This window comes from Protopterus annectens, chromosome 14.part0, assembly GCF_019279795.1.
Source record: "Protopterus annectens isolate FY-2018-M chromosome 14.part0, PAN1.0, whole genome shotgun sequence".
Taxonomy (NCBI): domain Eukaryota; kingdom Metazoa; phylum Chordata; order Ceratodontiformes; family Protopteridae; genus Protopterus; species Protopterus annectens.
Window position 1 is genome coordinate 128,992,558 of NC_056748.1, and position 15,447 is coordinate 129,008,004.

General features: G+C 37.5%; 1 protein-coding gene across 1 annotated transcript in view; it reads right to left on the minus strand.

Moving 5' to 3' along the window:
• The window catches only part of LOC122788632 (guanylate cyclase 2G-like), a 699,012-nt gene that overhangs the window by 50,607 nt on the left and 632,958 nt on the right, over window positions 1–15,447 (minus strand).

Genomic DNA, 15,447 nt, shown 5'->3' on the forward strand with positions numbered 1-15,447 from the left:
TAAAGCAAACTTCACACTACTCAAGACTGGTGTGGTATCCTTCAAGGCCCCTGAGCCAGTGGAAACCACAACCCAAGCTGCGGAAGCCCTTACAAATGCCTTCTATAAACACCTCCAGGACTGCATGGATCAGGCAATCCCAAATAAAACCAAGACTCTTTCCACAAAGGGCAAACGTCCAGTCTGGTGGACTCCAGCCATTAACAAACTTTACAATAAGAGGAGAAAGCTATTACATGATAGAACAAAATCCATAAAAGGAAGTCACCCCTGATCATTATTAGTAAAAAAATACGAGCACTCATAAAATCAACTAAGGCCAATTTTGAGAGAAAAATTGCCATGGATTCAAAGGACAATCATAAGGCCTTTTCAGCTATGTTAGGAACCTGGGTGGAAACTCCCAGATATGCTCAGAATTAGTCCAAAATGATACAAAAATCACTGAACCCACAGACATTGCCAACATACTGGCAGACAGGTTCAGTGCAAACTTCACCCCCCCCCCTAAAGGAGAGATAACTATCCCAGCGGAGTGTAGCCTCCCAGACATCTCAAATGCGCAGGTGAAAGCTGCTCTCTCTAAAGCTAAAACACAGCATCAATGGGACCAGATGGTGTCCCCGGCTGTGTGCTACACGAGCTAAATGAGGAATTAAACCCGCACATAAGGCAGCTGTTTAATCTCAGCCTTACCACAGGATACGTGCCCAAGGAGTGGCGTACGGCAACTGTGGTCCCACTCCACAAAGGTGGTGCCTCTACGGACCCTGGTAATTACCGCCCCATAAGCTTAACAGGTCTAGTCTGCAAAGCTATGGAGAGGATCATAATGGAGCTCATAAACAAAGATATAGGGGACTTGCAGACATTGGACCCGACCCAGTTTGGCTTCGTCAAGGGCAGATCATGCCTTTTGAACTTGGTCGACTTCTTCAAAACAGTCACCAAGGCCATTGATGAGGGAAAGGCAGTCAATACAGCCTACCTTGACCTTGCAAAGGCTTTCGACACAATACCCCACTCGGGTATTGTAGAAAAACTTACCAGCTTAAATGTAAACCCATATGTCACAAGATGGGTTGCAAACTGGCTTAAGGACAGAACCCACAGGGTTAGAGTTGCTGGCGCTATGTCAGACTCCAAGCCGGTCACAAGTGGTGTCCCACAGGGCTCGGTCCTTGGCCCCTATTGTTCGGCATCTACTTCTCAGAAGTACAGGCGCACATGGGAGGACTTTGGCTGACAAAGTTTGCAGACGACTGCAAACTGGGCGCCATAGTGGAAAGTGCATCGGACACGGATATCCTTCAGAAGGGACTCATGGAAACAGATAGCTGGTGCCAGAGCCATGGCCTGAAGTTAAATGCCAACAAATGTATAGTCATACCCTTCAGGAAAAACAAGGTAACCCCAAGCTACCATATAGGCGGCAATCCACTAAGCACAGAAGAGGTTATCAGGGACCTGGGGACCCAGCTTGACAGTGGCCTTTCTTTTGACACTCACGTTGCTAAAGTGGTTAGAAAGACCTTCTACATTGCCCACCTGATCATGAAGGGATTCACATCCAGATCTAGTGAGGTCATTGTTCCCTTGTACTCTTCACTTATCAGACCAATGATCAAGTACAATGCCCCATTCAGGATGTATGTCACCCAATCTAATAGCCCAAATTCCTCACCTAAATATAAATATTCAACTAACTAAATGAACAGAAATAAAGTACATTATTTAAAACTGTCATTTAGGGGTGCATCTCTACTTCTGATATTAGAACAAATCAAGTAAAAGTTTATTTAGTCATTCATTAAAATGAAAAAAAATACACTTTAAATATATGCCAAGGGAATACCTCAGAGTTGCACTTTTCAATATATGGCAAGTGCGTACCCCAAGACAAAATGCACACTGCCTAACACAGCATTCAGAATGTTCACCAAATTTTAGTATTAAACCAGGTGAAGCTTTTGTATGCTGACTCAAAATTTTGAACTTTCAGTCACTAGTTTTTGACCATCAGCCTTTTACACTTTTTGCCTTTTAGCACCTTGTATATTTAGTTTTTAATAATATCTCCAAACACCTGCATAAACATTTTGAGTTCATAGGCAGTATGTTAAAATAATACAAAAAGTGGTATGGTAAATAAAGAATTCAAGAAGTGAATGGTCCGAGTCAGTCCCAATATTTGGTAAGTGAGGTAAAACCTGGACCATATGAAAAATATAGCAGACAGTCTCCTGAAGTACCTCTGCTGGCTAACTAAAGCACCATGTCTGAACATGCCAAATTTAAGAGACATCTTGCAGAGTGACTGTTTTAACCTACAACTATCAAGTGGTCATTTAACAGCCAGGCAAGAGCAATATTACTGTTATGCCAATACCAAATCAGACCAGAAGCAGTCCAGAAGATTGGGTGGTTGATTAGTTTTTGAGCTTCAGCAGCATCTCTTTCCTTTTCAACTTTCATCAAAATGGAAGATTGGGAATAAAAAAGAAAAAAGTTCACTGTACTGGATAAATGCTCGGTCTTCACCTCAAAGCTTCTGAATAAAAATAAAAAAGAACAAAGTGATCACAGCTGCAGGATAATCCAAAAAGAAAGTTTAATCCAAGTATATCTAAGTAAGCGCTTTAACGATCTATAGTAACTGATCTCTTCATCAGACTATGCACTCAAAGTAGCATTGCATATTTAAGCAATCATCAATTAGTAAAACAGCAATTAATTAATCAATTGAAAATAAAGAGTGCCATTAAATATAAGGTAAAATCTTGTAAGACTTGAAAAGATGTAAATGTATGAATAAAGGTAAAAATAAACTGTTTATCAAAGCATGTCCAATATTAAAAAAGTATATATATATATATATATATATATATATATATATATATATATATATATATATATATGGGTTCATGTCAAACCCACGACATGTTGAAATATCGAAAGTCAGTACACCGACACGAAACCATCGACATTTCAAAACATCGACAGTACAGGTATACGAAAGGACAGCGCTAACATGGGTCTTGCAAGGGGGAAGTAAAGGATATGATATGACACTGTACCCATACTACTTCCTTGCAGGACCCATGTTAGCGCTGTCCTTTCGTATACTGTCGATATTTTGAAATGTCGATTCGTCGTGTACTGACTTTCGATTTCAAAATGTCGTGGGTTTGACATGAATTTCTATATATATATATATATATATATATATATACATACATATATATATATATATATATATATATATATATATGGGTCCCCTTTAGTTTACCAAACCGATGGTTCCCCGACACGCGGAAGATGAAGACCAAACGACCGACAGGTAAGTTTACCGAAAGGGTGATTTGCCGACAGCCAAAAGACCGACAAGGGTAATGTGTGAGCGCGACTCGGTAAGTGTGCGACAGTGACGGAGTTAGGAGCAGTCAGGTAAGTGTGCGATATTGTGGGATTTTGGGTTAGGGTGTGGGAAAGGTGAGTGTGTGTTAGTGTCGGAGTTAGGGTTCGGGTAAGGTAAGTGTGTGATAGTGAGGGACTGTAGTTTAGGGACGGGTTAAGTGAGTTAGGTTTAGAGTGCGAGTAGGGTGAGTGTGCGATAGTGACGGGCTTTATGTTTTAGGATGGGTTAAGTGAGTTAGGGTTAGGGTGCAGGTAGGTGAAGTGTGTGATAGTGACAGTCTTTAGGTGTAGGGGTGGGTTAAGTGAGTTAGGGTTAGGGTGCGGGTAGGGTAACTGTGCGGTAGTGTCGGACATTAGGGTTAGGGTTTGGGTTAGGGCTAGTGGATATGTGATTGTGTGTGATTTGTAGTTTACGTTGTTTGTGTCGGTGTAATTGTGTTCGGTTTTGTTAGTTGTCGGTGTTGTGTGGTTTCGGTTATTTGGGGTCGGTGGTTTCTGTGTCGGTGATGTGTCGTGTTGGTAATTGAAAGTAGACCCATAAATATATATATATATATATATATATATATATATATATATATATATATATATATATATATATATATATATATATATGTGTATATATATATATATATATATATATATATATATATATATGTAAAAATCAATGTCTAAGAGGTTTAGCCTTTAAAAAGGGTTTCAGTGATAGCACAACATTAATGCCTGGTGACTTTTCTGCATGTAACGAGTGGTGTGCATCAGGGCTCTGTCCTGGGGCCCCTCCTGTTTGGCATATACTTCTCAGAAGTACAGGCAATCACGGAAGGGCTGTGTCTGACTAAGTTTGCAGACGGCTGCAAACTGGGTGCTATAATAGAGTCTCAGGCCGACATGGACATCCTCCAGAAGGGCTTAAATGAGACTGATGCATGGTGTCAAAGCCATGGTCTCAAGCTAAATGCAAAAAATGCATAGTAATCCCCTTTGGAAAAAACAGAGTACCCGCAAACTACAACATAGGAGGTAATCCCCTGAAATCTGAAGAAGAAATAAGGGATCTAGGGACCCAAGTAAATAGTCAGCTTTCCTTTGATAACCATGTTGCCAAAGTGATTAGAAAATCTTTCTATGTGACCCATCTGATCACGAAAGGGTTCGCATCAAGATCTAAGGATGTAATGGTGCCCCTCTACTCTTCCCTCATCAGACCCATTATTGAGTAGAATGCACCAATTGGAATGTACCTGACTAGACATCTCCAGCAGCTGGGGAGACCACAGAGGTACCTAACTAAGAGGATTACTGGCCTCAAACAGTTGCCCTATGCAGCACGATTGAAAAAGCTAAGACTGTTCTCTGTTGCATTCCGCTTTCTCAGAGGCGATCTCTCTCTAACGTACAAAGCCATGTCCAACCCAGAATTGTTGAACATGCTCCATCTTAGCAAAACCAAATCTACTCGAGCTACATGCTCTAGGGATATAAACCTCAACACAACAATGAATAGAACATGCTGGAGGGATAGATGCCCTTCACAGAGACTTCCTTACTATGGAACAGGGTCCCGATCTACATAAGACAGAGCCCCTCACTATCACTCTTCAAGAGGAACCTTGATGAGTGGATGGGTAACAGAAAGTCCACACCAGGGATCACACCAACAGCACTACTAGATAGGGGCCAAGGGTACTAGCTGCTAGTACAAGGGTCTAGGGAACTACTAAAGGGGCGGTGAATACCGCACAACGTGGCTGGGCTAATATATGCCTTCGGGCAGATAGCCCAGTACCAACCTATGAACCTATGAACCTATGTAGTTGTAGTATCCATTTCTGTTCTATCTCTTCTGTTTTATTTTTAATGTCACCACCTCTAATATTATCTTCTATTATTTCTAATACTAAAAAATTAAAAACATGTAAAGGACCTTGTTCTTTAATGTGTTTTGCAAGTGCATTAGTTTCGTTATGATTCACTATATCTCTTATGTGTTCTAAAGTTCATTCTTTAAGAATCCTATTGGTTTTTCCTATATAAAAAACATAACATAATTTACAAAAACTAAGATACACAACATGCTTGGTCCTACAATCTGCATAAAATTCAAATTCTATCGAAAAGTTTTGGCTAGGGTGTGTAAATACACTATTAGTATATATAAATGTACATGCCATGTAATGTCTGCATGGAAATGTACCAAATCTCTGAGAGAACAAAGTGTAGTTCTTTTTAGTCAATGGTCTATAGCGTAATTGTCTCTTTAATGATCTATTATTTCTAAAGCAAAAGTGTGGCTTATTATCAATAATGCACAGAAATTGGCAAATAAAATCACAGTAGTTGGAAACACACCTTTATGAACAACAGCAAAGCTTTTGGGTTACTACCCTTTTTAATACTAATACATAAATTCAAAAACCAAACAGGTTTAAATAGGAGTCAAAAAATGTGGGAAAAACAACCAGAAAGTTGAAAGAAGGGATCATTGAGCATAAATCTGAGATTAGAAGAACAAATGATAAAAGTGCTTTATATAAACATATAAACATGCATGGTTCTGAACATAAATTTAAGTTTAGAGTTATAGACATTTTGTATACATCTTTGAGAGGTGGGGATGCTAATAATCTTTTGGAGATCAAGGAGTATGAATGGATATTAAGGCTAGCGGCTGATCATCCACCTGGCTTAAATTCTGCCATCACACTGAAACCAATCCTTGTTAAGTTACAACAAACTAAATTATGCTGCTAAAAAGTACAAATATAAAGTATCATTGTCCATACATTTATATGCAAGTTGTGTATGTAGTCAAAAAAGTAGTTAAAAATGTATTTAAAAATGTTTTTAAGTTGTGTAGATTTTTACTATTTTATCTTTTACTTTGTAACCTGTTTGTTAACACATGACTTTGGGCTGCATGCCATGTGATTTTTTGACTCCTATTTAAACCTGTTTGGTTTTTGAATTTATGTATTAGTATTGAAAAAGGGTAGTAACCCGAAAGCTTTGCTGTTGTTCATAAAGGCGTTTTTCCAACTACTGTGGTTTTATTTGCTAATTTTTGTGCAGTACTGTGGTGTCTTTGTGTTCAGTTATTTTGCTGCTCCGTTGGGAATTTCCTGAAAGTCTTGTTGCAGCCTGTTTATCCTAATGGAAGCTGTAAATTCACTTAGGTCTCTTTTAGCTAATGAGACTAATCCATTATTGAATTTTGATTCTACATCCTGTACGGATACTGACGATACTCGTTCTCTAGCTACCGAAACTACTGTGGATTTCAACAAGAAATTACAACTTCTTGAAAGAAAGGTAGGTGATTTTAAGCACCTACAATGGCAGCGCTTTAGTTTCTTAGCTTATTTGGATAGAGGTATTGTCCCACGAGGCCTAAGAATCTTGAAAATGCCTTCATATGGGAATACCTATCCTGATTTACTAAAGCGCTGGCAACAATTGAACATTAAGTTGAGCCTTGACTATATGGCCCTCACGAATGATAATTTTTCCACTAGTGAAAAAGATCTGAAAGACGAAATCATGGCTATGGAAAATGATATCATGGCTATGCCTTGTTTTAAAAGTATGCTTAATATCTATCAGCAGATGCTCGATAGATTACATGCTCTTGATGATCGACTGGAAGCAACCAAGAAATGTAAACTTATGCGTGATATGGCCAATTTTCAAAGAGGTCATATATTTTCTTGGCCTAAGAATGATTCTGTTATTAGCAATAATAATAAATCTCATGCCCAGAAAGCCCATTTGGATACCCTGGATGTTTTCCCTGAGTCTACATTGGCTCCTTTATTAACTCAGGAACCGGTATCTACTATTTGATCAAATCTCTTGGTTGAAGCCACGCCTTCTTCTATGACATCGAAGACAGCTGATATGAATGTGGATTCGCGTACTAACAAAGATGGAAAACGCAATGGAGGTGGCAATGGACATATTACTGGTGTTAAGAAAATTCATCAGTTAACTTTAAATCTTTTGCAAAAACGGTTTCAGTTGAACCAGCCTGAGGAAATATGAGAGCGGTCTGCTTCGAGAGGTAGATCTTTGACAAGGCTAGCCTGGTTCCAACTAAACACAAAAATGACAGCCCCTTAGTGCAAGGCAAAATGAGCCGGCGATAATTAAAGGTACTTTAAATGTATCCAGTTTTACATTGGAAGCCTCTCGTTACTCTTTATTACAAAAGGGGCTTAGTTTTATTCCAATGACTAGCGATGATTTAGTGGCTGCTTTGACTGACCTTAAACAATTTGTTAGGAATGTGAACCTTAAGGTTTTGTTTAATAACTCTGCATCGCTTCAATTAAGCTGTAAAAAACGCAATATATTTATACCTATTAGCATTCCTGTCTTAACTGCTTATCATGATCTATGTGAAATGGAATTAAGACGCTTGTATTCTGATTGTACAAATTTGAAACGTTATAACTTAACATATGAGGAGCACATGGCATTAAAAGCCTTACAGGCTGATAGTACTATAGTTATCAAACAAGCAGATAAAGGGGGTGTGGTGGTTCTTATGGACCGCGATAAGTATTTGGCATCCATGACTACCCTCCTTGGGGATGGCTATGCATTTAAATGTATCACACCCGTTGATGTTAAGAGATATATTAGTTCTGTGAATATGACAGTTTATGATTTACAGATTAATGGTGACATTGGTTTGGATTTATTTCATTTTTTTACTGTTCCTTGTCCAGTCATCCCACAACTATATGGTCTACCAAATATACATAAATCAACATGGGATCCACCTATGAGACCTATAGTATCTGTTGGTGGCTGGATAACTGAGCCTATTTCTATTTACTTACAAAAGTAGTTACAACCTTTTTTATTACAGTGTAGCAGTGTCTTGAAAGATACTACAGATTTTATTGTAAAGTTAAGAGGTTAGTTTAATGACCTGAATATTACTTCTTTAAATCAAGGAGATTTTTTTATTTTTAACATTGGACATTTCGTCTCTATTTACTGTTATACTGAATGATTATGGTATCGAATCTATTAGAGAATTTTTGACTTCACAGGCTTCTTTAACAGTAAGTCACATAGAGAACATTTGTTCCCTATTGGACGTAGTCTTAACTAATAACATTTTTTGTTTAATAAACAGTTATACCTACAGCTTTCTGGTGTAGCCATGGGCACATCAGTAGCTAACACTTACGCTAATTTGGTTCTCCACCAGTGGGAGAAGAGGTATATTTGTAGTAAAATCAACCCCCTGAATGATAATGTATGCTTTTATCAGCGCTTTGTAGATGATTGTTTTGATTTGGAAAGGGTCCTCCTCTCATTTGGTTGAGTATACAGATTATTTGAATATCACTACAGGTATTCTGAGATTCAAAATGGACTTTCCAGATAGTATGGCTACTTTTTTGGATGTTAAAATACAACTAAAAGAAGGGATACTCCATACTAGTGTCCACAGGAAGGAAGTGTATGCTGGCAGATATATACATAGTACCAGCATGCATGCCCCTCATGTATTTAAGGGAATAGTAACAGCTCAATTTAATAGGGTTAGTAGATTAAATACTGATGAGGCATGTTTTATCATGCAACTCGATGAAATTATAACAGATTTTTTAAACAGTGGATATGATCCCAAGTTGCTGTCTGAGTTGAAAGCTAACACTATAAATAATAGATGTACAACGCTTAAACCTATTTTTTTACTAATGGATGAGCTATCCGTTGCTTCGGATAGGAATGTATCAAAGGACTCTAGACTTAGATATGTCACTACTTATAATACTAGGACATATTTGGTTAAGCGGATTATCGAGAAAAAATGGGTCATCCTGATGACATCACCAGAGGTTAGAGCTGTCTTAGATGATAGACCCTATTTTTCCTATAAAAGCATGAGAACCCTGAAAAGTAAATTATGTTACAAGGATTTTAATAGTGGATTTAATCACCTCCTTTCCTCTAAGCATGGTACTTTTTGCTGTTTGAATTGCACATGTTGTACTAATATTATGAATGTTAACAGTGATACATTTATCCATCCAGTAACTGGTAAAGTTTATAAATTTCATCTATAAGCCACATGTGCTAGTAACAGTGTGATATATTTAGCAACCTGTCTTGCATGCTCTTCCTTCTATGTGGGAAAAACAACCAGAAAGTTGAAAGAAGGGATCATTGAGCATAAATCTGAGATTAGAAGAACAAATGATAAAAATGCTTTATATAAACATATAAACATGCATGGTTCTGAACATAAATTTAAATTTAGAGTTATAGACATTTTGTATACATCTTTGAGAGGTGGGGATACTAATAATCTTTTGGCGATCAAGGAGTATGAATGGATATTAAGGCTAGCGGCTGATCATCCACCTGGCTTAAATTCTGCCATCACACTGAAACCAATCCTTGTTAAGTTACAACAAACTAAATTATGCTGCTAAAAAGTACAAATATAAAGTATCACTGTCCATACATTTATATGTAAGTTGTGTATGTAGTTAAAAAGTAGTTAAAAATGTATTTAAAATGTTTTTAAGTAGTGTAGATTTTTACTATTTTATCTTTTACTTTGTATCCTGTTTGTTGTCACATGACTTTGGGCTGCATGTCATGTGATTTTTTGACTCCTATTTAAACCTGTTTGGTTTTTGAATTTATGTATTAGTATTGAAAAAGGGTAGTGACCCAAAAGCTTTGCTGTTGTTCATAAAGGCGTTTTTCTAACTATTGTGGTTTTATTTGCTTATTATCAATAATCCCATTTAGTTCTTCTACGGAGTTCAAAATATTCCAATTTTTATGAAAAATGGAACAAAAGGCATTTATGTCACTAGAATAGGTAATAGGAAACCTTACTATATCTCTAGTAGTTCTAGTGCTACCTATGTTTGATTCTTCATTCACATCACTAGAAAAAAATGGTCTGCCTTGTGTATTCCTTGATTCATGCATCTCCACAATATCATGGTTTATCTCACGCCTTTTATAACCTCTATCTCTGAATTCAGTTCTCAGCATCCATACTGCTTGTTCAAGTCCTTCATCTGTATTACGTAATCTACTCATCCTCATCAGTTGTCCCTTCATTACATACTTACTGCCATGTTTCGGATGCATGCTTATTATTATTATTATTATTATGCTGCATTTGTTGTGTTTGTCCATTCTGTTGCCGTTGGTACCTGCCCTTTCTTCCCCTGCTCTTTAATCTGTTCCTTATTGGCAGTGCATTGTTCAGTACGAACGGCAAAATAGGGGTTTGTGTCGTATTCTTATTATATAATAAGATGTCAGGAATCAAGAGTGAATATATTTTTGTTACTATGGACATCAACTCGTTGTTTACAGTAATACCTAATACATGGGGGATAGATAGGATATGTGATATACTAATACCAGGGTATACACGCATTCTAAAGTGAACCTAATTTGTGATTTACTAGAGATCATATTAGAAAATAATGTTTTTGTGTTTAATGACAATTTTTACCTACAAAAGGTTGGCGTGGCTATGGGCACAGCATGTGCCAACCATTACGCCAGCCCTGCTGTTACTCCATGGGAAAAGGACTATGTACTACAAGGTAATGAGGCTGTGGAAAATATTATTTGGTATGCAAGATTTGTGGATGACATTTTTCTCCTATGGGGAAATACTTGTGATAGATTAGCATTATTTATTGAATATGTGCATGGTACTAATGAATTTTTAAGATTTACATATGACCATTCACCAGACACTATCAATTTTCTGGATGTAACAGTTAGTAAGACTACAAATACACAACTAATGACTAAACTTTATAGGAAACCTACTAGAAGGAATAATATCTTACACAAAACAAGCATGCATCTGAAACATGGCAGTAAGTATGTAATGAAGGGACAACTGATGAGGATGAGTAGATTACATAATACAGATGAAGGACTTGAACAAGCAGTATGGATGCTGAGAACTGAATTCAGAGATAGAGGTTATAAAAGGCGTGAGATAAACCATGATATTGTGGAGATGCATGAAGCAAGGAATACACAAGGCAGACCATTTTTTTCTAGTGATGTGAATGAAGAATCAAACATAGGTAGCACTAGAACTACTAGAGATATAGTAAGGTTTCCTATTACCTATTCTAGTGACATAAATGCCTTTTGTTCCATTTTTCATAAAAATTGGAATATTTTGAACTCAGTAGAAGAACTAAATGGGATTATTGATAATAAGCCACACTTTTGCTTTAGAAATAATAGATCATTAAATAGACAATTACGCTATAGACCATTGACTAAAAAGAACTACACTTTGTTCTCTCAGAGATTTGGTACATTTCCATGCAGACATTACATGGCATGTAAATTTATATATACTAATAGTGTATTTACACACCCTAGCCAAAACATTTCGATAGAATTTGAATTTTATGCAGATTGTAGGACCTAGCATGTTGTGTATCTTAGTTTTTGTAAATTACGTTATGTTTTTTTATGTAGGAAAAACCAATAGGATTTTTAAAGAACAAATTTTAGAACGCATAAGAGATATAGCGAATCATAAAGAAACTAATGCACTTGCAAAACACATTAAAGAGCAAGGTCCTTCACATGTTTTTATTTTTTAGTATTAGAAATAATAGAAGATAATATTAGAGGTGGTGACATTAAAAATAAAACAGAAGAGATAGAACAGAAATGGATACTACAACTACATGCAGAAAAGTCACCAGGCATTAATGCTGTACTATCACTGAAACCCTTTTTAAAGGCTAAACCTCTTAGACATAGATTTTTACACACACACACATATATATATATATATATATATATATATATATATATATATATATATATAAATTAATATTGAACATGCTTTGATAAACAGTTTTTTTTACCTTTATTCATACATTTACATCTTTTCAAGTCTTACAAGATTTTAACTTATATTTAATGGTACTCTTTATTTTTAATTCATTCATTAACTGCTGTTTTACTAATTGATGATTGCTTAAATATGCAATGCTACTTTGAGTGCATAGTCTGATGAAGCGATCAGTTACTGTAGATTGTGAAAGCGCTTACTTGGATATACTTGGATATAACTTTCTTTTTGGATTACCCTGCAGCTGTGGTCACTTTGCTCTTTTTTATTTTTATTCAGAAGATTAAGAATAAGTCTGCAGCTGTGGTTTGAGTTTAGACACCTAATATAGTTTTCTTAAATGATGGCATTCAAATTGCCATAGTAGTGAAGAGAGATACTACTATATGATCTGGATTACGGTAGGACCACCATCATCATCATCATCAACCCCACGCCCCTTTTTCTCATTTCTAAATGAGGTTGGGATGTCACATCAACTGTTGCCATCTCTCTTGATTCAGTGCCACTATCCTATCTTCATGGATGGTCTGGTCTTTCTGTCTTAGGTCTTCTCTCATGCAATCTGTTCATTTCTTTGTTGGATGCCCTAATTTCCTCTTGTCTTTTTCTTGCCTCTCCCAATCCTTCTTCAGTAAATTTTCTATGGTTTTCCTGCACATGCCTGCAGCACCATAATCAGTTCTCTTTGACCATCTTTGGCATTGGACCTACTTTGACTTCTGATTTCCATATTTCTTCATCTGTCCCACAGTGTACCACTTGTCCCCACTTCACCTCCATCACCTCTAGTTTTCTTGACTCTTCAGCCATCACTGCTCAGGTTTCTGTAGCATACAGTAGGACTGGTCACACCACTGTTTTGTACACCTCACTTTTCCACTCCTTTGACATTTTTCCGTCACACACTGTCCTTGGCAATCTCTGCTAGTTTTCTGCAGCTCCTCTGATTCTAGCTTTGATCTCCTTATTCACACTTACCTTCTCCTCACCCACTGCTCCGATATAGTTGAAGCAGTTAATCTATTCCACTATTTTTCTTTGTATCTCAATTTTCAGCTTTTCATGTTTTGCCCCTTTTGCTGATGTGACAGCTGCCTTATCTGTACTCAGTTTTGTTTCACGTGCCTTCAGTGTTGCCCTATCATTTGCTGTAGTTCATGATCAGTCAACTTGCACTGTCACATTGTCTTCATAAAGTAGCTTTGTTGATCTGTCCCCTACAATCTGTTTCCTAAGGCAGTCCATCACCAGTATGTACAACAGTGGGCTCAGAGCTGAATCCTAATTCACACCTAGTCTTACTGGGAACCCCTCTGCAAGTTCAAACACGTCATTGGGTCCTTCCAAATAGCCTGCACTCTACCAATATTTCCTGGACTCTGAACCATTTGGGATCTTCTCATATACTTTCTTCAAATCTAGGACTGTCCTGTTGGACTCTTTCCTCATCCCTAGCTTCTTCTCAACTATCTGTCTTCTACTCTGTGTATTCAATTATCAATAGCCTTTTCTAGCATTTTCTGGCATCATGACAGGTTTTTGATATTTTTATATTGCCCACAATTGGGAATATCCCTTTTGTTCTTATACACTGGCATTTAGGATGCTTATTGTCCGGTTATCCAGGAAACACCGTTCCTTCATACTGCTATGAGTACCCTGTGGAGCCATTTTCCTTCACCTCACCCAACATCTTGATGAGATCTGCTATGACCTCATCCATGCCTTCTGTTTTCCCTGACTTAATTTTCCTTGGATGGGATATTTCATTTTCATCATAGGCTGTGCCTTGGGGCTGCACAGCTTCTTTTCTTTCATTAAGAAGTTGCTAGAATACTTCTTCCGTCTGCTTTTGATGTCCCGTGGACTGGTAAGTGAGCTGTGGGAGATGCCGATTCTCTTTATCTTTCTGTCTTTGCTGTACGAGTTGTTGCCTTGCTACTTGCTGCAGCATGAGTAGGAGGGTGTTTGGATTGCATGAACAGCAGAGGAGAGAAGCACCATTGTTTGGGAAGTCCATTTTCATGACATCCTTGGGGTCCACTGATTGCTCTCACATTTCCATCATAGTCCCATCTGGTCTACAAGATGGCTAGTATAGCAACTGGAAGGGCTTCTACTTCATCAACTGCCATGTGGTGAGCAGTGCACTGTGTATTATATTCAGTGGGTCTGTGTGCCATCTAGACAGTTTACATAGATTGCACATCTGACACTCGTGTACTATATAAGCATTTTATGCATGCTGACTTCCACAGAGTCATATAATTGATGGATGCACACATTGTCACACAAAGAGAACCTGATAGTCTAGTGCTGTGTACATAGGTAGCAGACCACTCATAAAGATGTCCACTGTTGTGAGTTGCAGGTGATGAAGGCTATGCCTTCAAACTGTGGCAGATAGCCCCCTTCTGCAGTCCCCAAAATGTGGCAGAGATGGCATATAATACTGCACTGTCACATATATTGTCATCTATGTGTTTGGTCTGTTGAGGGCCCAATTCCACTGCTTGGATATATCTGGAAGTGTGCTGTAGTACAGAAAGATATATGCTGTCTGCATCATGCTACACAACATGGTGTTATGAGGTTTACATCATGCTAATCAATGTGATGTTATGAAAACTGTTACAAAAGGAGATACCATAAAGCTGTTTGACATACCTGTGACAGCAGTGGAGGAGGAGCTGGCTAAGGAGTCATCAGAAGAACCACCTGCATGAGACTTCATATAAGGCAGAAGTAGGCACATTGTATCATGGCGCTGGCAAATACATCAGTATACAATGCACACACACACACACACACACACACACACATATATATATATATATATATATATATATATATATATATATATATATATATATATATATATGTGTGTACATGGTGCACAGTTATGGTTTGAGTGCTTTAGGTTAATATCTGTTTAGTTAATCACAACAATCATGGACAACAGGTGTGTGATATCTCACAATTCTTGAGGTTGCAGAATATGCCCTTTCCCTTATTTTGTATGATCCTGAAGGGTTATGAGGGGTGCAGCCCCCCACATTGGGGGTGCAGGGGGGCTTCTACCCTTCAAAAAGCAATACTTTTGTTGTTTTTTGTTCTTTTCCATTTTTACATGTGCTAAT